The sequence below is a fragment of the Bombina bombina genome, chromosome 2 (genome assembly GCF_027579735.1).
Source record: "Bombina bombina isolate aBomBom1 chromosome 2, aBomBom1.pri, whole genome shotgun sequence".
In the NCBI taxonomy this organism is placed as follows: domain Eukaryota; kingdom Metazoa; phylum Chordata; class Amphibia; order Anura; family Bombinatoridae; genus Bombina; species Bombina bombina.
The window spans coordinates 401,856,978-401,882,198 of record NC_069500.1 but is presented as its reverse complement, the minus strand read 5'-3'; positions in this window follow the sequence as shown (position 1 = coordinate 401,882,198).

Here is a 25,221-nt window from a genome sequence, read left to right as displayed (position 1 = left end):
CATGTGTTTCCTTACAGGGAGGTAGGTAGCAAAAAAGGGAGGTGCCGAGGGGTATGGGCGACACCAGTTACAAAGGTTACAGAGGAGAGAAAGGTCTATCAGGGCACTTGTAAATTACTTGAGTTATGGCACATAGCGAAGCAAGGGAGAGGCACACCGTGTTACATAAATGACCCATAAGATAAGACTTATATCACATAACGTTAGGGGCCTGAACTCAGACACTAAGAGACGCATTGCACTCACCCACTACCTAAAGGAAAAGGCAAGTATCATATTCCTCCAAGAGACACATTTCATATCACAGACAGTCCCTAAATATTGGTCACATCAGTTCCCCCATCACTTCCATTCTACAACGGATTCAAAAAAAAGAGGGGTCTCAATTTTGCTGCATAAATCCTTAGACTTTATACTTGATAGTGAAATTAAAGACAAAGAAGGCAGGTTTGTGATAGTTAGAGGCACAATTCAGAATACTAGTGTTACTCTCTGTAACATATACGCACCGAATGAAACGCAGAATGCCTTTTTCGTGACAATTTCGCAACTCCTAACCCAATGGTCCCAAGATAGAATTATCTTAGCGGGGGATTTTAATGCAGTTATGGCTCCATTTTCAGGGGGAGACTCCGGGGGATTAACAAGTAAACAGCATCGACATAACTCTATTGTCAAATCAATCAGGGATTCATTGGGGACACACAACCTTATCGACTCTTGGGAGGCGGTGGGCAATTCTAAACATGATTACACTTATTTCTCACCAGCACATAATTCCTACTCAACACTGGACTATATCTATGTGAGCCAAATTTTGACCCCTAATCTAGTTTCAGCCGCCACACAACCATGTGTATGGTCGGATCACTCACTAGTGCTCTTGGATCTATCGGGCATATTGAATTTCTTACGCCCCAGGACGTGGACATATAACCCAACACTACTTAAGAGACCTGAAATATATGAGAGGGTACAAGAAGCAATGAGGGAATACTGGCAGTTAAATGTAGGATCTACATGTAACCCACTGATGACATGGGCGGCACATAAAGCGGTCCTACGGGGCCTACTAATTAAGGAAAAATCATTAGCGACGAGACACTCTGCACAGTTAGTTAAGACACTTCAGAATGAGGTTGAAACACTTGAGATAGAACACAGACGTACCCTCTCCAGGGGGGTATATAAATCCCTCCAGTCCAAGAGACAGGAGTTATCCAAGATCTTAAATGAGTCCTCGTTCCGAGCGGCAATGAGACTGAGAGCACACTATTATGTGTACGCCAATAAGCCGGATAAATATCTTGCATATAAATTAAGGGAAAAAATTAAATCATTTGCTATACCCTCTATTCATAGACTCAATGGGACCCCCACTTCCAACCCTCAAGAAATAACTGAAACTTTTGCTCAGTTTTATGAAAACCTATATGATGGGAAAAAGGTGCTCCCGGGGGATCTTGGTCGGCAGACAGAGGAGTTTCTTAATCAGGCTAAGTTACCGTCCATTCAGGAGACAGATCTGGCAAACCTCAATGCAGACATCTCAGCTATAGAAATATTATCAGTAATTAAAGACCTTAAGTCAGGTAAAGCGGCTGGCCCAGATGGCCTTACAGGGGAATATTACAAATTATTTAAGAAAGAGCTGCTGCCCCACCTATTAGCCTTTTGTAACGGAATACTGGCGGGAGGGGAGTTACCTAAAGACATGTTACAAGCTAAGATAGTGGTAATACCCAAGGAGGGGAAAAATCTGAAATATTGTGGTAATTACAGGCCTATATCCCTAATCAACACGGATCTTAAGATCTTCACCAAGATTATGGCAAATAGACTTAAATTATTCCTACCCTCACTGATACATAAGGACCAAGTAGGGTTTATTAAAGATAGAGAAGCCCCCGACAATGTCAGGAGAATTCTGACCCTGGTTGACTACCTATCACAGACCAAGACGCCATCCATACTCCTGTCACTTGACGCAGAAAAGGCGTTTGATAGGGTGGATTGGAAGTTTATGTTTAGGGTACTAGATAAAATGGGCTTCAAGGGGGCCTTTATAAAAGCACTTACAACTATATATTCCAGACCGACGGCAGTAGTGGGGGCAGCAGGATACAACTCAAGGCTAATAGATATTTTAAATGGGACTCGTCAGGGGTGCCCACTCTCTCCGCTATTATTTGCCATTAGCATTGAACCACTGGCAGCTTTCATTAGGCAATCAATAGATATAAGGGGGGTGGAGATAACCGGGGAAGAATATAAATTGACACTATTTGCTGACGACGTGTTGCTGACTTTAACCAGACCATTGGTGTCTCTGACTAACTTGTATAGTGTTCTGGGGAGTTTTTCAGAAATTTCTGGGTATAAGATCAACCTTGATAAATGCGAGGCTTTGCCAATCTGCCTTCCGTCACATACAAAAAAAATGGCTGAACTGAATTTCAACCTAATATGGGTAAAGAGCCATATCACCTATTTGGGGATTAAATTAAACAGTACTTTTTCAGATTTATACAGATTAAACTATTTGCCCATATATAAAACCATCAGGAGGGACCTAAACAACTGGAAAAAAGGTAGATTTTCGTGGTATGGGAGACTATCAGCTATTAAAATGAACGTTCTCCCCAGATTGCTGTACCTCTTTAGGGCTCTGCCGATCGGGGTTCCCCTGGTGAACTTAAACACTCTACAAACTGATCTATCTCGCTTTCTGAGAGCGGATGGGAAAGCTAGGATTGCTTCACAACTACTGAAACAACATAGACAGATGGGGGGAGTGGGGGTTCCAAACCTGGTGGATTACTACCAAGCAGCTAGGCTATCACAATCTATCATACTTGAGAAAAATTTACAAGAGCTCTCTTGGCCTAAAATTGAAGCAGATATTGCGGGATGTGAGTGTCCGCCCGATCTGCTGTGGGACCCAACTCTGAAACTGAAATCACTCACTTATAAATCACCAATAACAATGGAGACTATTCACAATTGGCATAAGATCACCAAACAATTGGGATTGATTACCCCACATTCCATACTTCTACCATTGAAGTTTTTAATGCCCTTGGACCTTAGAAAGGTGGTGGGGAAGTGGGAAAATAAAGGTTTGTACAGGGTGGCAGATTTTTTAGACAAAACCACGATTCCCACCTTCAATCAGATCAGAGACAAAATCCAACCATACACTTTACATTGGTTTCTTTACTTACAGATAACCTCAGCTATAACTAAGTATGCCCTTAATAGAAGAAACCAACCCCTGTCCTCTATAGAAAGAATATGTAGCACACAGACTAGAGGGAAACATATGATTTCACAGATATACTTATTGTTACAAGAACGGAAAATTACCCTCAAATCTTCCCTTATGGAAAGATGGGAGAATGATACAGGGGAAACAAGGGAAAGGGGAGTGTGGGAGAAAATTCTATTTGAAACTAGTAAGGGAATGATCAGTGCAGATATGAGGGAAAACTGCTTGAAGGTAGCCTTTAGGTGGTATCTTACACCGGAGCGGACAGCCCATATTCCCCCCCTTAGCACTGCAGCATGTTATAGAGGCTGTGGGGCACGAGGGTCCTATAGACACATGTGGTGGGACTGCCCAAAAGTACGCCCATTATGGACGAGACTCTCGAAATTACTCTGTGACACGCTAGACGAGAACATTGATTTAACTATAACTCAAGGTCTTTTGAATGAACGGATAAGAAGGTTAAATTCAGCGTCCAACACCTTTATTAAAACTCTGTGTACATGCTTACGTGTCTGTATAGCTAGACATTGGAAGGTGGGTGCACCGAACTGGTCAGAAGTACTGGATAAGATAAAAGATACCTATTTAATGTCAGAATTAGCGGCTTGGTCTCTACTGATCATTTTCAGAAAGTATGGTTTTAGTGGATTCTAGGGGGGAACTCATAACCTACTATTACCCATGAAGAAGAAGAGAAGGGGGAGGCGACTTGAAAGGGTGGGGATAAGAGGAACAGGCGGAGATCCATATCTTTAGTTATCTAAACTCCAGAGCTCGACAGATACTATTGGTATTTTACTGAGAGTTGACCGCTAGACTTATTAGAAGCTAAATTGAATTAGAGGAAACACCTGGTTTGGGGGGAGGGGGTAGGGGGAGAATGTTCATTGACTTATAATGTTTAGCTTAATTCGTTAAATGTTAAATTAACAGATATAGAAGCTATATTTGTATGGTCTGTGCACTTTACATAATGTTCTTTTGTTATACGTGCAGAATGCTATATGTATGTTTCTTTGAGATAAATAAGTGCTCTGTAACTCATTTCTATTTGATATGCACGACTTGTACTTTAATTATATTATAACCAATAAAAAGTATTTCAACTAAATATTACTCTCCAGATGCTATGAGTTTGGCTAGATTATTTACCCCCTGGACAATATTTTTGAAGTCTGATTTTATATACAATCCAGTTGTGGAGAGGGAAATGTTTGAACTATAGAATTGAGGAAGTTTTATAGGTTTAGCAGTACATGTCACATAACCAACTATTGGGGGGATTAATATAATACAATATACGCTCCCACCTGATATCTTCTTGGATGTAATATTGGTCTCATATTATTAATTTTTATTAGGCAAACACAGTGAAACCTTCTAAATGCATGATTTTAGCTCTGACCTTTGAGTGGTGTACTGATCTAATGGGAAGCACAAATATCAAGTATCTGTCAATTACATTGGTCATTATATTTAGAAGCCCAGTTTCTAGTTATGATCAAGTTACAAGTGGAGTGCAAAAAGTTAGTGCAGGTTGTGATAAGCAATATCGTGACCACACTAACTTATGTCCATATTACAAGTTGAAACTAAGTGTTTGTGCTCAATGGATTAGCATGCCTAAAGAGCGAGCAAAAAGGGTAAGAGTTAAAAAAAAAATGCACCAAGCACAAGATAAATACATTAATAAAGTATTGCACTCATATATACACTTCATGATCAAAATATTTCATATAAATGTTAATAATTGTTTTATTATGTGTATGTGTGTATGTTCTGTAAATGTGTGTATCTTCATGTGTATTTATGTAGGAGAAATTCAACACAGGATCTATGTACAGAGTTAAAACAGATTTGTTAAAAGCCCCAAATGCATACTGTGGCTTCTCACAAGATGTATGATAAAAACAAGCTCATCTAAACATATCGAATAGCGATTGCATGTGCAGGATCACTCACAAACGGCTTCCCGAGTCTCAGGATGTTTCAAATAATAACAGGCAGTCCTGATAGGTGGAAATACTGCAGAGCCAGCCCCAACAGGTGATGCAATCTGTGTACAGGAATGTAAGTCCCACACCAAACCCTCAGCTAAACCAACACCCGAAATCTGGTCCAAGTGTCACAGCCTCACAGGGGTATTGGGCTATGTTTAACAGTTTACTCCAATATGTCTCCTGTTGTCTCAGTTTAAGAAGTCTATTTGTGTCCCACTTATTTGGAGGTATCAACTCCACAATTTTTATTTCCAGACTATTAGAATCTTGGTTGTGAACTGATTTAAAATGAGCTGACACACTATGGGAATCTAAACCAATTTCAATATTATTGAGATGCTCCCTGAATCTATATTTTACTTTTTTCTTGGTTCTACCAATGTAGATCAAATTACACGAACAAGCGAGTTGATAAACAACAAAATTAGTAGTGCAAGTACATCTGCCTTTGCAAGCGAACTCTCTACTTTTGTCAAAGTTTGTAAAGCTCTTATTATTTTTGCTGATGTGAGGGCACATTATACAATTCTTAGTTTTACAACTGAATAGGCCTGGTGATGATCCCAACCACTGCATAGGGTTATTCTTGGCTTTACTCTTTAATTTAGTTGGAGCTAAAAAGTTTTTGATGTCCCTATTTTTTCTGAAACAGACCTCTTGACAAGTATCTAAACTACTTTTCAAAAGAGGATCTAAAAGTAAGACCCGCCAGTGTTTGTTGAAAATACCCTTAATTTGATGGTGAAAGGTGTTGTATTTGTTTACAAATTTTGGGGTTGTTTCCTTTCTAGTGTACTTATTTTTACTTTTATTTTTATCAGATTTACCCTATCCATTTCATCTACTTTCTTTTTGGCACTTATTAATAGATTTTCACTATATCCTTTCTCTTTAAATTTGGCTGATAAAATTGCTGCCTCATTTTCGTAGTCATTTTCAGTGGTGCAGTTACGCCTAATTTGTTGCTATTGGCCTAAAGGAATGTTATTCTTTCATTGTTTCAAATGACCACCTCCAGCATTGAGAAGTCCATTGCGTTCTGTAGGTTTTCTGTAATTTTTAACTGCCATGGTGTTGTCTTCTTTATTGACATATAGGGTAAGATCCAAAAAGTATATCAATGTTGCACCAAATGGTAATTGGATCATTTGTGATGAGGAGCAGCAAGACCACCGGATTGTGAAGTTTTTCATAGTGGGACAAACATACCTGATGATCTAGTTTATGGATATCTGCGTTTTAAAGAACTCTAAGGACTTGGAAACGTCTTTACTCTCGATCTATTTTTGGTATTTTACCTTATGTAACTCTTGACTTATTTGTGTTTTTCATTTGGTTATTATTTGTCTAAATACTTTTATTGAAGAATCATACGCAAATTACAATCTGCATTCATTTCCGAATAGAAGGGGCAGCGGTAGGTGTTATTTTGTTTGTCTATGTGTATTTATGTGTTTAAATGTATATATATATATATATATATTTTATAATCTTTGAAAAGTATATATATATATAATCTTTTCATGGCGTACCTAGAATACAGATAATTATGTACTCAACCCCACAAACCGTATACATATTATCGTTACATCGATGATATTTTCATAATATGGACAGAAGGAGAAGAAAGCCTCTTAGATTTCCACAAATCATTTAATTCATTTCACCCGTCAATAAACCTTAAAATGGACTTTTCAAATCATAGTGTGAACTTCTTGGACTGCACAATAACTGCCACCAATGGCATCCTTCATTCATCTATATACAGAAAACCCACAGACAGGTACAGCTACCTCCACAATTCCAGCTTCCATCCCAATCACACCAAACAAGGAATCATCTACAGCCAAGCTATCAGATATCACCGCATTTGCTCTGACACAAAAGACAGAGATCACCACCTCAGTACACTGTCAGAGTCATTTAGGCAAAAGGGCTACAAGGAAAGGACAATATCTAAAAAAATCAAATCTGCCCTAAAAACACCACGGGAAAGACTCCTACAATACAAAGAAAAGGAAAACAAAACAAGAACCCCTCTAGTAGTCACTTACAACCCTACTCTGGAAGGAGTGCGCAAAATTATTAAAGATCTACAACCACTAATTTCAGAGGACCCCACACTCAAAAAAATATTTCCTGAACCCCCCATACTAGCATTCAAACAACCGCCTAACCTGAGACAGAGATTGGTCCGCAGCAAATTAACCACAGAACAGAAGCGCACACAGAATGGCACTGCACGATGCAACAAATCACTCTGCAAACTGTGTCAACATATATGTGACAACAACACAGCCAGACACAACAACGAGTCATACAATATTAAGGGATCCTATTCGTGCTCATATGCTAATGTCGTGTACATAATACAGTGTACAGCGTGTGACAGAGGTTGCTACACTGGAGAAACTGGCCTAAAGCTGCATCTCAGAATGAATCTACACAGACACTCGATCAAAAACCACAAGGAAAATGAATATTGTACCCCTGTTGGTCATCACTTCACCCAGACTGGTCACTCCATCCTTAACCTCAGGATTAAAATTCTTAAAGGGAATTTCAAAGACTCTCATGAACGAAAGACGTTTGAGATGAAAATGATCACACATTTCAATACCAGAAATGAAGGACTTAATGTAGACTCTGGCTTTCTCACACACTACCATAACTTTCTATAATCTCTCATCTTATTGTCCTATATTGGTTTCTTTTTCCTTTTTGTTTTTCCTCTCATCTGACCTATTTACTCTCCTCTGTTTATTTATTCTTTCTGGCTATTCTCAGCTATTTTCTCCTTCAGACACATTCTCTGCTTTTATGACCCCCCTCTCACCCCCCTTCCTCCCTTCCATTTGTTGTATGTGATGTGTATCTATATCAGAATGATCAGTATTGCTTCAGACCTGAGGAAGAGAGGAAAAGTCTCGAAAGCTTGTCTTTTAAATATTATGTTAGTCCAATAAAAAAGGTATCACTGCATACTGCAATACTTAGTTTTTTGAGCATCTATATATATATATATATATATATATATATATATATATATATATATATATATGTGTGTGTATATACATACATATATAGACATATAAACACATATACTGTATACACATATATGCACACACGCACATATATATATATATATATATATATATATATATATTTAAATATATATATATATTTAAACAAGATAAATAATGTTTATTCCAAGTTTAATATTTTTAAAATGTTTTACTGTGTTTTTATTGTAAATATTTTACATTTCAACAATCTTCACTTAGAAGAAGCTGTTCTTTTTATTATTATTATTATTATATATATATATATATATATATATATATATATATATATATATATATATATATATATATATATATATATATATATATATATATATATATATAGTATATCTATACAGGCATACTTCATTTTATTGTGCTTTGCTTTATTGCGCTTCACAGATATTGCTCTTTTTACAAATTGAAAGTTTGTGGCAATCCTGTGTCTAGCAAGACTATTGGCACCATTTTTCCAACATATATAGACATATAAACACATAAAAACACATGAATACACATATGTGCACACCTATATATACACATCACCAGCAAAAAAAATTATGGCTCACTGGAGGCTCAGATGATGGTTAGCCACAAAGTATTTATTAAATATATAGGTACAGATCTATATTTAAAAAAAATTATATACAATTTATATATCAGATTCCTTACCTGCGTCAGGTCGCAAGGACCCGGTCTTGGCAAACGACAAGAGTATCGCACTCCTCCTCGAGATCTGTCTGTGAAACATCTGTGGCTGCAGCTTTCAAGGCGCATGCCTAGATTTAAAGGGCCATTCTCCTGATTATAGGAATTCCCACCCGAAGGACTCAGTTGTGGGAGTTCCTAAAAAAAGAACACAGAGCCCATCACTCGGGCTGAGTTATTGCTCAAATTCCTTGTTTATGTCTACAAGCATTCTTACCTGGCTCCTGTGTACGCTCACCGACCAATCATGCTTATCTTGATACCTGTGTATGCTCATCTTGCTCCTGAGACCAAGTGTAGTCAAAATAAAAGTCCTAAAATACTCAAAACTAGCTACTCCTAAAAATATACAGAACCTCCTTTAGTCTGTAAATAAAGTGAATACAGCAAAAAAACAGTATAGGAGAGCGCTTAAAAAAGCCAGAAACTGGATTTTGAGCAGCTTGAGAGATGTAAGTATATATAAAAAGTGAATTGTGACAAATAAATACAGTTAAAAAGCAATTGTACTGAGACCAAGCATACTTACCTTGATACCTGTGCATGCTCACCTTGCTCCTGAGACCAAGCATACTTACCTTGATACCTGTGTATGCTCACCTTGCTTCTGAAACCTAGCATACTTTCCTTGCTAATTCATATGCTCACCTGGATCCTGAAAGTCAAGCAGAATAACCTGATACTGGTGTATGCTCACCTTGTTCCTGAAACTGTACCTGCTGTACCTGTCTGGTATCCCGTGAAAGTCTCACCAACAGTACCCGCTGGGTATTCTGTGCCTGCTGAAAAACCTGTGTCTACAATAACAGTGACAGCCTCTTCCAAACAAGCTGTACCTGCTGTACCTAATAGGTATTCTGTGTTACTCTCACCTTTTACTGCTCTAATCAAACACCAGTGTCTAATGGACTTTGTGCTAAAAGACGTTAGTGATTTGCATAAGGCCTCTTCTGTGATCTTCAATCTGCACTGTTCCTTTATTTATCAAACAGTAAAGCTTTCAAAAAAGACTTTAATTTGTTCTGTGTATATGTTCCTGCATTCTGAGTTTCACCCCCCCATATCCTCAAACAAATAAATATATATATATATATATATATATATATATATATATATATATATATATATATATATATATATATATATATATATATATATGTATATATATATATATATATTTAAAAAAATTCTAGGTGAAGACTATTGGAATGTAAAATATGCATAACTACCTTTGGTTTAGCGTGGCTGGTCTATGTGTGTCAGATTAGCGCAAGAGCGATAAGTATTAGGGTATTTTTTAAAAGTGAGCTCCATTGAAGTCTAGGTGGAGAGGATATTAATGCAGTCGTAATATCTGAAGTCCTGAAGTTAGTGGGCATCAGGTTTCGCTCTCGTGCTAACTTTTTAATTTTAACTTGTTATAAGCTAGCTAACCAGCCTGAATTAAAAGTTTACATTAAATGCATTTGTAATCTGGCCCTTAGTGTTACAACCTTTTTTTAGTAGTGGCCTACATGATCCCACTTAATGTAGTTTTTTTTTTAATTGGAGGAACATACTGTCAGCAGGGATAGGCACGGACCAAGGCTGTGGCGGACATTTTCCAAAGTACAGACGTTAGTGAAGGACACCAAGGTACATTTCAAATTAAAAACATCAAAAAAACACTCTCTTTATAGAGAGGGTAGTGGATACATGGTGGAAAAGCCATCCAGCAGAAGTGGTAGAGACAGAGAAGTAGTTTAAACATGCATGGGATAGGTATAAGGTTATGCTAGATATAAGATAAGGCCAGGAACTAATAAAAGTGTTCAGAAAATTGGGCAGACTAGATAGGCCGAATGGTTCCTATCTGCTGACATATTCTATGTTCCTATAAGTCAGGAGAGCGACACTTTGCTGTCAAATGGGGTGCACGTTGGACGCCCCTGGTCTAGTTCCACAAGTACAAATTAGTCATCTAATCAGACAAGTTTAAAATAACATTTATATAAAGACTGTTGTGGTATTACCTTTTATTTTTTTATTTGGTTATATTGAGAGTCTGCAACTCCTGACCAAATCCACCCACCTTGATGTTAATTGCATGATCATCATGGTTGGTTACTTACTTGGTTACGTAAGGTTTGTCAGAGTAGGCAGTGGTCTTCTACAGCAGTGCCACGCTTCCTCACAGATCAAGGAATTGGGATGGGTCATGACTCACGGTTAGTTGACGGCAGGCAGCTTGCTTCTTCCCTCACTTTCCCGCTACTAAGCGTGGCGCCGCTTGGGTTAAGGAGGAGTGAAGACCAGCATTCATATGTCCTGCTCCTCCCTCCCCTCCACAAAACGGGTGGCGGACACTGCAAGAGCCAGTCACGGACACCAGTGTCCGTATACGGACACCTTGCCTATCCCTGACTGTCAGTATTCTGGGTCTCCTTGTTATATACCCAGTATCCATCTGAGAGATTAAATTGGTTAGTTTATAGATCATTTATATTTGTTCATTGTGGTAGATGCCAGATCTGACATCTCCTTTGTAAAGTTATGGCCAGTACTCCAGACATGCATTTTCAATACACATGCATTGTGTCCAATTTAAAATGTACTAACAAAGCGCAGAAGATTAGCTCTGTGTTTTATAACAAACATGTATGGTGCGGTTTATTTATAATGTATTAACCTAAGACCCTTGGTATAGAGGCTGCACTATATATTATATAAATATAGCAGGGGTTATTTTATGTAGTGTTGTCTGCACAACAGTTAAACCTTTCAACAAGTTATTGTATCCATATAGCTAGTCCCAAATAATTATATTGCCTATTCTTACTACATTCTCAACAGTGGACCTATAAAGTAAAAGGAGACTGCTTTTCTGTCTACTTGAAATTATTATGTCACTGAACTTTGAGTAACTTGAGGGTTTTTTAAGTATTAAGCAATAAGTCCTTCTATTTTTTAGTTTATTCTCTGACATTTGTGCCATAGTAGTTTTGCGCAACCTATAATATATTTATTTAGTGCCATAGTAGTTTGCACAATCCATAAAGGACCATATAAATATAAATATAATTCCCTTCCACTAGCTGTTTATCTTAGCTAACAGAGGCTCACGACTGTCTTCCTTTAGCAATAGTAGGCAAAATAAAACTTGAGGTTTGTCTAGTTTCTATTATCATATGTTATGCAGATATTGCCTAGCTGTCTAGTTTGCAGCAATTTTACCTATACAGGATTTATATGATATTGCTGATGGCTGTATTTTAGGTACCAACTTATGTGTTCTGCATTTTTGTTGACTTTTTAACACAATGTGGACGTTTATAATGTATAACAATGATTATGTTGTAAGTGTTCTCTTAAATGTTTGTATAATTATTTATCTGTGTGCTTATAGACTTATGCTGTACTAAATTATTTTGGAATTGTGGAAAGTCGCTATTTGTACTACTGATAATGCTGTTTGTGTCCTTTAAAATGTCTGTAACTGTACTTACAATTCTTAATAATAAATTATGAGTGAGTTAAGTATTTTACATATTGTATATTGTTTTGTTTGTTGAGCTCAAGGGACCAGCCTAGCGTGATCACACAGGTATATAGTCTTTCCAAGTCAGAGGATTCAAGTCCAAGTCAAGTCACGGGCATAGTTGTCAAAGTCGCAAGTCTTCCTTTATTGTGTTGAGTCGAGTTTCAAGTCATCAAATTTGAGACTGGAGTCCAAGTCAAGTCCAAGTCATGCAACTCATGTCCACAATCCTGGAAAATTACACTGATTTTATCAAGAAAAATAATCTTTGCTATCTTGACAAATTAAAGCTTCCTTTATGTTTGGAATAAATGAAAGCTATAAATTTTTCAAAATAGATCCATATGCAGGGATTTTTTTCATTATCAATATTTTACTTTGCTGAAAAAAAAATTGTATTTAACTATCCATAATAAACAGGAACTTCATCTAGAGATGTATGTTAGGCTTAAGATTATGTAACCTTTGTTGTAAATTTCAGGAAATTTGTTTACATTACATGTGGACTTAAAATTAATGCAGGCAATTTTTAGTTAGGATGGAACACATTTAAAAATAAATATCTTAATTGGCATTTTATTGAACTAGAAAAAAAATAAAAAAAAGACTTAAAGGGACATTAAACCCAAATTTTTTCTTTCATGATTCAGATGGAGAATACAATTTTAAACAACTTTCTAATTTACTTCTATTATCTAATTTGCTTCATTCTCTTGATATTCTTTCCTGAAAAGCATATCTAGATAGGCTCAGTTGCTTCTGATTGGTGGCTGCACATAGATGCCTCATGTGATTGGCTCACCCATGTGTATTGCCATTTTTTTAACAAAAGATATCTAAAGAATGAAGCAAATTAGATAATAGAAGTAAATAGGAATGTTGTTTAAAATTGTATTTTCAATCTGAATCATGAAAGAACATTTTTGGGTTTAATGTCCCTTTAAGGATGATTTATAACAGAATGACAAATGCAGTGTTACAGAAGTAAATAACTCTCTGAATATGTGAAAAATATGCACAAAAAATGACCTTATCAAATAAAGTTATTGGTATGCTAATTATCATTCATAGCTCAAATGAAAAGTGATTGTTTTCTATGTCACTTTTATATTTTGAATAAGTATAATACAAATTATTACATCTGAATTAAAGTATGCAATTACGAAAGTTCAAACCACCTAAAAGTATATTCTTTCGTTGTTTAGATATCTGCATACGTTTCTAAAGCATAATACTGGTTCATTTTTACTTCATTTTGAAAATGTAAAGGCATCTTTGTTACATAGTGTCCGATAAAGATGTTTTCCATTACATTATTTTCTATAGAAGTTTCTTGTTGTTAATTAACAAGTCTAGACCTCTTTCTTTCTCTGCGAATTCTCTCTCTTTTATTAGAAAAAGAGTAAAGCAGGAAAAACATCTTAAAGGGACATACAAGACAATAAATCACCATACGATCTGAGTAAGAGCATTTTCTGATTACCCTAACAACTCCCCCTGATAGTTGCTGCAAATTTCTTCCAGTATCCTAATGTCTCAACTCAAAATAAGCCTATTATAAACAGCTACATAGGAGGCTTATGATCACTGGTTCATTTTAAGAGCGCTAATTGCAATGGCTGGCTGGTTAATTATCAAAGCTCCCGCAATGGGCAAATTTAGCGCTCCACTTGTAATCTAGCCCAAATTGTTCAAGGTACTGTCATTTATACTATACATAAATTGCATTGAATTTAACAAAATACATAACACATAAATATGCTAAACAATTACAAAAAAAATAAATCACCTCTATATCTAACTTCTGCATTCAGTACTTTTGATATCACTTGCAAAAACTACATAGATTCTAAATGGCAATTTTGACAAACAAAAAGAATACACTGTAAGGAGAACCCTCTGCCTTTAGACAATCACATTGTGAGTCAGCCTCTCCCATCCAGTTACTTGGGAGATATGTTTATGAACTCTTCTGGCTTCTGGGTTTTAATTCTTTACCGTAACAAGATATTTTATTCTATAATATAATATATTAACTTATAGAAGAGAACATTTGAATTAAACTAATAAACTTCATTATTCTATTTTTGTTTGATGAAAATGACTAAAAAGTTCAGTGCAGTCAGAAACTCCTATATACAGTTCAGTCAGCAACAAGCTATCACATATACCTATGTTTATCTTGCAATACCTCTGAGGGCCACAGTGAGGCAACAATATAATGGAATGGTGAGTAGAAAGAGCAGGTAAGACAGGGGGTTGTATATTTATAAGCCACCAATACATTCTGCAGTGCAGCACATTTTAAGGACATAAAATATTATTGATGCTCTTTACATTGATGTCAAACTATTAAACAGATCACTTATCTGATTATGTGGATTTTGTAAGATGCAGCGCACATTATAAGTAAATAAACGTTTTCTGTGCATTATGTCAAATATAAAATCACCCAAATTATTAGACATGTGCAATTCGTTTCGAATCGATTCGGAAATTTGGAAAATTCTGCAAATTCGGAGATTCGGATCGAACCGAATTTCCGAATTAAAATACTGCCAAATTTACAGAATAAATCCGAATTAGTTTGGATTTATTCGGTAAATTCACTTATCACTTATCTGATTATGTGTTTTTTGTAAGCAGCGCACATTATAAGTAAATAAACGTTTTCTGTGCATTATGTCAAATATAAAATCACCCAAATTATTAGATATGTGCAATTCGTTTCGGATCGATTCGGAAATTTGGAAAATTCTGCAAATTCGGATATTCGGATCGAACCGAATTTCCGAATTAAAATACTGCTGAATTTACCGAATAAATCCGAAATTCCGAATTTCCGAACCGAACCGAATCCAGCCAAATTTTTTCGAATCTGAATGAATCCGAAACAAATCCGAAACGAATTCATTTGAAGTTTTCCGAATTCGAATCGATCCGAGCCGAAAGAAATTTTTCGATCATGCACATATCTACAAATTATTTCACAGAAAAAAATATTTTTTGTTTCTTGTTTTTTGGTTCAGCATCTGAGTTTATTGGCTTATGAGGAAATGGAGGCAATCTCTTGTTATGTTTTATTTATATAATGCCAATATATTTTTCAGTTCTATGCATAACATATGTTAAAGGGACAGGAAAGTAAAAAATAAGCTTGCATCATTCAGATAGAACATGCAATTTTAAGACTTAAATGTGCTTCATTCTCTTTTATGCACATATCTTACACTAGTGGGAGCTAGCTGCTGATTGGTGCCTGCAGACATTTGTCTCTAGTGATTGGCTGACTAGATGTGTTCATCTAGCTGCCAATAGTGCAATGCTGTTTTTTTCAGCAAAAGATAACAAGTTAATGAAGCAAATTTGATAATAGAATTAAATTGGAAAGTACAGTATCTCACAAAAGTGAGTACACCCCTCACATTTTTGTAAATATTTTATTATATCTTTTCATGTGACAACACTAAAGAAATGACACTTTGCTGCAATGTAAAGTAGTGAGTGTACAGCCTGTATAATAGTGTACATTTGCTGCAAATAACTCAACACACAGCCATTAATGTCTAAACCATTGGCAATAAAAGTGACTACTCCCCTAAGTGGAAGTGTACAAATTGGGCCCAAAGTGTCAATATTTTGTGGGCCACCATTATTTTCCAGCACTGCCTTAATCCTCTTGGGCATGGATTCACCAGAGCTTCACAGGTTGCCACTGGAGTCCTCTTCTACTCCTCCATGACAATATCACAGAGCTGGTGGATGTTAGAGACCTTGCGCTCCCTCACCTTCCATTTGATGATCCCCCACAGATGCTCAATAGGGTTTAGGTCTGGAGACATTCTTGGCCAGTCCATCACCTTTACCCTCAGCTTCTTTAGCAAGGCAATGGTCATCTTGAAGGTGTGTTTGGGGTCGTTATCATGTTGGAATACTGCCCTGCGGCCCAGTCTCCGAAGGGAGGGGATCATGCTCTGCTTCAGTATGTACATGTTGGCATTCATAGTTCCTTCAATGAACTGTTGCACTCATGCAGGCCCAAACCATGACACTCCCACCACCATGCTTGACTGTAGGCAAGACACACTTCTCTTTGTATTTCTCACCTTGTTGCCGCCACACACAGTTGACACCATCTGAACCAAATAAGTTTATCTTGTACTCATTGGAACACAGGACATAGTTGTTTTTAGTCTGCTTTAGTCTGCTTGTCTTCAGCAAACTGTTTTTGGGCTTTCTTGTGCATCATCTTTAGAAGAGACTTCCTTCTGGGACGACAGCCATGCAGACCAATTTGATGCAGTGGGTGGCATATGGTCTGAGCACTGACAGGCTTACCCCCCACCCCTTCAACCTCTGCAGCAATGCTGGCAGCACTCATATGTCTATTTCCCAAAGACAACCTCTGGATATGACGCTGAGAACATGCATGAAAAAAACACATAAAGTCCGGAGCTGCAGTAAAAGGTTCTTCTCTTTATTAATCCATTAAAAGCATACATGTAGAAATACAAGACAAAGACATGCCCTTAGTGTCCAAAGCTTACTCGTTTCGGCTGGAGTGCCGTACTCATAGCTTTCTGACCACCTTCTCACTAATGGGCTATTTAAGAGGTGTAAAAACATTTGATTCGCTAGGGCTCATACTTTGATTTTTAACTGTTTGATTTCTGACCAGTTTAACTTCTCACTCCTATGTTTGTATTCAGCTAGACTTAATGAAAGCAATTTACATGTATCCATTATACAAAAATCACAATATATTTAATACATTGCATCAAAAACTTTTAGCAAAAACAGATGAGATAAATATGATAAATGCCACCTGAACACTTGCATACACATATACTTTGATGTTGCAATGATAATAAAAAATATATCCTATTGGCAGTAATTTTATAATAATTTTGTTTCTTTCCTCTTACCTATTACACAATAGTGAAACATTTTCATAAATATTAATCGTTTTGATTATTAATTAATTTTATTAACTTTTTAACTTTTTACTTTTTACATTGCTGCCATTCTCCCAAGTGACATATATTAAATGCCCACCGAAATGCTTGGCTAAATCACAAATTGCCTGCTGCTATTAATCTGAAATATGTTGATATTGATATTTATATTAAAGTATGACACATAGGCAACCACCGCCAAAATTTCTTATTTTTAGACATATAGAGACTAAATAGACATTCAAAAATTAATCTTGTCTAAATATAACCTCTTACCTAGAGAAATTGGCAAATGTTGTTAAGCCATGTGTCTAACTCTGGACTGTCTCCTATAAGGTCACTCACTAATTCCAAAAATTAATAAGATCGTAAGACGAATTAAGACCCTTCAGGTGTCTAGTCTGGAGATGAAAAATCCAGAACACTTCTCGTTTTGCTAGTTCCTGATCTCTATCACCCCCTCTTTTTTTGGTGTTAACTATTTCAATAATAGTCCATTTGAAACTATCCACCTGTTTATTATGGACCAAATTAAAATGTTGCACCATTGGGGTGGTCAGGACACCGCTTTTGATATCTGGAAGGTGTTCTCTAATGCGTTCACGTGTCTCTCGTGTCGTCATACCTACGTACTGTAGGTGGTAATCTCCACAGCCTGCCAAATAAATGGTGTATTTACTTCTACAGTTCATGCACCTACTATTTCTATAGGTTTTATTAGTCACTTCACTCTTGAAACCTTCACCTATTATGACATGTTCACATGCCCTACAAGAATTGTTGTGGCACCTATAGACCCCTTTGAAACGTAACCATGGGCTCTGGTCACCCCTTTGAGATTCTTTAAGCTGCATGGGTGCCAGAATATTGCCCAGGGAAACTCCCTTCCTAAAGGAGCACTTACATCCTTCTCTGACTGTGTCTTCTAAAGCTCCACCTACTGCCAGAAATCTAAAATTTCTTTGTATAATATTGCAAATTTGGTGGTATTGCATGCTATAATCTGTGGTGAAGAACATTCCTCCACCGGTTTGTTTCTTGGCTTCAGATTTTTCTAACAACGTTTTTCTATCAACATTGGCAACTTCCTGTCTTGTCTGGTTTACAATGTGGCGTTTATAGCCCCTACTCAGTAAGCGATCGGACAATTGGTTGGCATGTATCTCATATCTCTGAGGATCACTGCAGTTCCGCTTAAGTCTTGAGAATTGTCCCTTCGCCACAGACCTAAAGACTTGTTTAGGATGACTGCTCCTGGCATGGAGGAGGGTATTGCCAGTTATGGGTTTTCTGTAAACCTCCGTTTCAATGCCTGCATTGGAAGTGCCAATCAATGTTAAATCCAAAAAGTTAATTCTGGTCTTATTGAGTTCAAAAGTGAACTCTAGACCCATATCATTTGAATTCAACCAGACAACAAATTCCTTTGCCGAGTCCTCAGCACCCCTCCACACCAGGAGCAGATCATCTATGTAACGTTTGTAAAAACGTATAGTCTGTCGGAAGGGGTTCTCACCCCCATAGATGTGGGACAGCTCCCACCAACCCATGTATAGGTTGGCGAAAGAGGGTGCAAATTTAGCACCCATGGCTGTCCCGCATCTCTGGAGGTAGAAAACCCACTCAAAAGTAAAATAATTGTGTGTCAAAAGGAACTGCAGTACCCCCAGAATATATTGTGTATACTCATCCGTGTAACCAGTCCTTTGTCGAAATAAATTGACTGCCTCCAGACCTTTATCGTGGGGTATCGAGGTGTAAAGCGCTTTTACTTCAATCGTTAGCCACATATCCAATTCCTCCCAGTCCCAATCCTTCATAAGATTGGGATTCATAGAATTCATAAGGAGAACATGAACTTAACTTCTTTGGTCTACCATGGCGAGGCCTGTTCTGAGTGGAACCTGTCCTGTGAAACTGCTGTATGGACTTGCCCACCATGCTGCAGCTTAGTTTCAGGGTCTTGGCAATCTTCTTATAGACTAGGCCATATTTATGTAGAGCAACAATTCTTTTTTTCAGATCCTTAGAGAGTTCTTTGCCATGAGATGCCATGTTGAACTTCCAGTGACCAGTATAAGAGAGTGTGAGAGTGATAACACCAAATTAAACACACTTGCTCCCCATCACACCTGAGACCTTGTAACACTAACGAGGAGGGAAAATGGCTAATTGGGCCCAATTTGGACATTTCCACTTAGCGGTGTACTCACTTTTGTTGCCAACAGTTTAGACATTAATGGCTGTGTGTTGAGTTATTTTGAGGGGACAGCAAATTTACACTGTTATACAGGCTGTACAATCACTACTTTACATTGTAGCAAAGTGTAATTTCTTCAGTTTTGTCACATGAAAAGATATAATAAAATATTTACAAAAGTTTGAGGGGTGTTCTCACTTTTGTGAGATACTGTATGTTCTTTCCAAATCATGTAAGAAAATGTTGGGGTTTCCTGTCCCTTCAAGGCAGTTATACTAAATTCATCTGTCATTGTCAGAACTTCTGTGTAGGTGTGTATACCTTTAAGTATTACCTCAAATCAAACCACCTCACCTGTTTTAAAACCACACCTTTCACTAAGCACATTGCTTAGTATTTTGTTTGTTACCCACATAGGAACAATCTCCTCTAAGCTTCTGATATTTTCTTATTGGAAATCTCACTCATGAACATTGCTTTTCATTTGCAACTCCTGTCTAAACTTTTGTGTGAGCTAATTCTCTTTTCAGCACTGCCGATCATTTGGCCCTCACCGCAACAACTCTGGATTACTGACTGGATATACTTTCTGTTTCCAACAATAGCCGCAGTTGCCAAATCAAGTGAAGGATTTGCTCCAAGGTACATTTATTACATTTGTGTCTTTTTCGAACTGTTACAATTTCAAAGCTTTCTTACCGCAGTAACTACGAGTCAGCTCCGCTGACGTCAGACGCCACGCCACAGTCTATCTAACCGGAGTATCAGATCTCTCCGCCGAGTCCGCTCCTCTCTGCCGCTCAGCTCCGTGTTACACGGAATGGACTTTTCACTAAACAACAAGGTATGCACTCAGTCTGTGATAAAGTACGGATTCTCTCCTTAAGTATTATCCTGATTTACTAAGCATATGAACTTTATGATCTGGTCTATCTAAACTGCTGCAATACAAATAGTATACATTTGTCCTGACTTACCTGGTCACTCATTAAGTCCATAGAAACTTTTGGGCTCTTTATAAATCACACTGAAACTTACTGTTCATACTTCCTCTTAGTGTGAATTACGACTTTGGTGTAACAAATCATATATTTTGAGACCAGTTTGTTTTTGCACTCTATATTTATATCACGATACTGAAACATAGTCACACATATACTCAGAGTTTCAGTACTCGTTACAGTCATACTGAGAAAGATATATAAAAGAGCATACATTTAAATGAAACCTTAAAATTTTGGGGGGAGTGCAAATATCTAGAGTTCAGGGGGCACAGGTAGGGACTATCTATTGCTATCTGTATTTATTAATCCCCTTTTCTCCCTCATTTACCTCTTTCCTTGACCCGTATAGAGTACTGGACATTTTCAAAGGCCTTACTTTGCAAATTCAACCAACAAAGTTTGGTAGACTACAGTAATGAATGGGATTGAATTGCATTATCTGGCACTGCCATTATTCCTTCCTATAATTTGTTTATGTAATATTGGCTCGGTAGGTATCATACAGATAAAACAAACGCAAAGGAGCTGTCTGGCGAGTGACTAGTTTATTTTCTGTGGCAAGAACAATACAGCTGGTTGACAATTGATGTTGTCTCCCTGTATTCCAGCATACTCCACAATAAAGGGTTGCAGGCCATCAAGTATTTTTTGGATCTAGATAATGACATAGAGATGTCAGAAAGGCAATATGTTTTGCAAGTGACCCTTTTTTGGCTTGAACATAATTACTTTCTTTTTGAGGGTACTTTTTATTTGCAGTTAAAAGGTACAGCGATGGGGGCAAAATTTGCCCCATCATATGCAAATATTTTTATGGGGTGGCTCGAACGTACCTACATATATGCCAATATTAACCCTCTCAAGGAACATATGTTCTTTCAACGTTTCATCAATGACCTCCTCTTTATATGGGATTCTGACAGAGAAAATGCTAAAAAGTTTGTCAGCTTTTTGAATCGCCAGGACACAGGGGTCAAATTCACTTTTGCCCGGAACAAAAGTAGCATCTGTTATTTGGATGTAGCATTGTCAGGAAGTGTAGCCTCACAGCAGGTCAAAACTGATTTACACCACAAGAAGATTTCAGGGAATGCTCTCCTTCATGCAAAGAGTGCCCATCTGAAGCATGTTTTTAAGGGCACAGTGAAAAGTAAGTTCATCAGAACCAAAAGGATCTGTTCAGACATAGGTGATTATCATAAACAGAGCACTGATCTTAAATAGTGCTTCAAGAATAGAGGTTACTGTACCAAATTGGTTAATGCCATCTCAGATGAGGTAAGCACATTAGCCAGAGAGGATACATTTCAGTCTAAACATAGGAATTTGAACACCCAGCAGCCCCTGTTTATCACTAAATATTCTTCTTAATTTACAGAAATATGTAAAATCATTAAGAAATATTTTCCTATTCTCTATGGAGACAAAAAACTGAAGAAAGTGGTAGAGAATGGCTGCAAATGTGTTTTTTTCAAGGAATCTAAAATTAGGCAACCTGCTCTTACCCAGCTATATCAGTACCCCTACTAGAGATAGCTCATGGCATAAAGTAAACGGCAGCTACAGATGTGGTCATCCCCGTTGAAAGTCTTGTGAATACCGGACACAGGGAAAGACTTTTACTCATGTGTCACTGGTCAAACATTTGAAACACAGGCTTGCATTATCTGCTCAACGGCATATGTTATATATTTAATAGAATGCACAGAACATCACCTTGTATGTAGGAATGACGAGCAGGGATGTACGCACACGAATAAGGAAACATCTAGGTTATATAACCAATGAAAAGAGATGTTCTGAGCTTTCTAGACATTTTGTAGATGTTCATGATCAAAATACTAACACCTTTAGATGGTGAGCAATAGAGCATGTTAAAACTCCCAGTAGAGGAGGCAATAGAGATAGGATGCTATCTAAACAAGACATATTTTGGATCTTCAAATTAGTCACATAGGTACCCAAAGGGTTTAATTCAGAATGCAAAATAATTAATTATTTGGAATAGTTATTTTCTTATCAATCTATTATTAATTATTAGTCATTGTTTCCTTATAGCTTAAGCATTTATTTGTGGGTCTGCTCCTTTGGATTCCTGTACTAATTTTAAAGGGTTACAAACTGCAGTATTCTCACACTACTTCTCATATAGTAGGTTCATTTAGAGAAGCTCCATCTTACAGTGGTTATGGTTAGTACCACTTATCTTATTTATGAATGACTCAAGAATTTCCATACATCATGTTTAATCATTTTGTGATGAGAACACAGATAATCTATTGATTTTTTTTGTTTGTATGGTATCTTTATTATAATGTGATTAGACCATAGTGTTTAGATTTTCTAATTTTATTGTATGTATTTTAGCAATATACATGGTGCAGTGTTGCACTTATTGCTATGTTTGGTGCTAATAATGACATGTTCAAACAATCATTTCCTAAGAAATCATCACTATGTTAGTCATCATATTTGTGACATGAGTTTCAAATTGATATAATGCATTTATAACCGCTTGCACCTTCTAGGTATGTTCCTTATTTTTAGTATGTAAATAGCCTTTGTTCTCCATTCCTCCTATAACAGTAATATAGGGGGAAATTTATCAAGCCGCCAACCACAAATATGCCGGAATTCTGCAGCGTAATTTTTGCGAGCTTGATCTGACCTAGTTATCAAAGCCTACAAACCGTCAAAAGTTGAAATCTGTGATGTAACATACGATCTGCCGGTCTCAATCCAACACAGATCGATGCTTACGTCATTACAGATGTTCTGAATACACAATCAGCCCTATTTGACACCTTTTCCCATTTATCAAATTTCTAACAGGTACGGTCGCGACTTTTCCAGCCTAGCGTACCTGGTTTTCAATCCACCACCCTGGAGGCCGCAGATGCCATAGGAATCAATGGGAGTCTGAAAGCCCTGAAAGCTTATGTTCGATGCTGCCAGATATCCCATTGATTTCTATTGTTTAAAACAAGTCATGTTTGCACCTAACACCCTATGTTAGAATTGTGAAGGAGATGTTTAAAACCTTCTACTTAAATCCTAAGGTAAACCAGATCACAGTTGCAGACCTTAAATAGTTGTTTTGTTCCACTTGTAAGAAAGCAACTACAATGGTGTTGATAGTTGCTTTAATTCAGCAAGTGAAGAGTTAATGCAGAGAGTAATGAAGCTGTAGAAATAACTTTATATCTACAAGTTTGCAAAGTTCGAGTAAAGAGTGGTTAAGGTGATAACACTCACAAGCAGGCTCTTTCGTATTGCATATGGTTAAGGTACCAAGGATAATGTTACCTTGAGTTGTGGAGCGGGTAACCTGCTTAGAAGCTGTGTATCGCTACACGCAATCAGGGACTGACAGTCTGGAGAGGTGTGTATCACGCTGGAAGGAAGCGGCGGGTGACGTCACCGTATCTCAGCTGATTTCGGCTCCGGACTTTGTTAGCGTGTATGCGTCTTCAAAGGCAACTTGTGTTTGTTACAAAATGGTAAGTTTTTGATAGAAGGAACTTGAGCAAGCTTGATTGCAGAGTATTAAAATAATTTGTGAGTTATACCTTAAGCGGAGTGTGCTTGATATATGTGAAGGTTTGTAGCGGTGCAGCGGATCACGCTGAAAGTAGAGGAAGCTTGTTTGAATTATTCCTTTTTATGAGATGTAAAATTAATCAGGAAGAAATTAGTATTTACTGCAAATACTGTTAGGAATTTCTCAGAAACTTTGGTTTGAAATAATCCTCAGGAGATTGGAGCTTAGATTGCAGGATACTATCTCTAACAACATACAAAATAACTAAGCACTAGGAACAGGGCGTGAACAGGATATAAAGGGTTTGTGGGAGGAGAATAACCAGAACTGCAGGTAAGTAAGGTGAAACCTGACATCTCCCCCTCCCCAAGAGACAGAATAGAACGTCAAGGACCTGGACGGTCTGGATGTCTTCGATGAAAAATCGACAACTTCCTCGGAGCATGTATGTTACAAGAGGGTTCCCAGGAATCTTCATCAGAGGAGTAACCAACCCAGCGAACCAAGTACTCCAACTGACCATTGTGAATCCGTGAATCAATGAGTGAATCCACTTCATATTCATCTAACTGGGGTATAGTAGTAGGCAGAAGGACAGATGTAGAATTCCTTGTAGTGACATATGGTTTCAGAAGGGAGACATGGAAAGTTGGATGGACTTTTAAGGTATTTGGCAGCTGTAGAGTGACTGCATTGGGGTTGACGATCTTTATTATCGGAAAAGGACCTATAAACAATCCTGCAAGCTTTTTACTAGGTACTTTAAGTTTAAGGTTTTTGGTGGATAACCAAACGAAATCTCCGACAGCATAGACAGGTGCTGGTCGTCTCCTCAAGTTGTAATAATGTTTTTGTTGTTCTTGGGAGTTTATAAGGTTCTCCTGTAGGACCTTGAAAGTTTGTCGGATCTTTGCTGAGAAATCATTAGCATGAGGACAATCAGTGGTAGTAATATTAGAGAAG